Here is a 644-nt window from a genome sequence, read left to right as displayed (position 1 = left end):
GTCTGTCTCCACGTCTGTCTCCATGTCTGTCTCCACGTCTGTCTCCATGTCCGTCCCCACGTCTGTCTCCACGTCTGTCTCCTCGACACGTGTGACCGAGACAATCGACTGGAGAACATTAAGATTATAACATTGTTCTTTCTCTTCTGCCCCGTGACAAAATGATGGTCCGTGCCCCGGTGATTGAGGACCCTCTCCTGTGAGGCAGGCTGTCCTCCTTCTCCATCTTTCAACAACCTCATCCTCACCTCTGAGAAAATATAGAGTGACTGTACGTAGAGGACGGGGGAGAAAGAGGGGGAGAAAGAGGGGGAGAAAGATTAGAGAGGAGAACGGGGGAGACTTGCTTTTGGCCTTTTTTTGTCTCTTATTTTGTTTATTTTATTCCTTTCTTGTGATGGGAGCTGGGCTTATCAGATTCCCAGCTCCATTCAGGGCTTCGGGGGGGGAGGGGGGGGGAGTAGCCCCAGCCTCCCCCGTCTCTCTTTCATTCAATCCTTCTATCTCTCCTCCTCCTCTGCTTTCTTCAGCCTCCCTCTCCTAACCTTTGAGAATAAGAGCTTTGAATTTGACTTTCAGAGAGAGCCAGCGAGTGAGTGGGGGGGGGGGGGACGGGGGGGTGTACGGGGGCTGGGGGGGGGGGG

This window comes from Cynoglossus semilaevis, chromosome 13 (assembly GCF_000523025.1).
Source record: "Cynoglossus semilaevis isolate Cse_v1.0 chromosome 13, Cse_v1.0, whole genome shotgun sequence".
NCBI lineage: Eukaryota > Metazoa > Chordata > Actinopteri > Pleuronectiformes > Cynoglossidae > Cynoglossus > Cynoglossus semilaevis.
Note: the sequence above shows the minus strand (reverse complement) of the source record.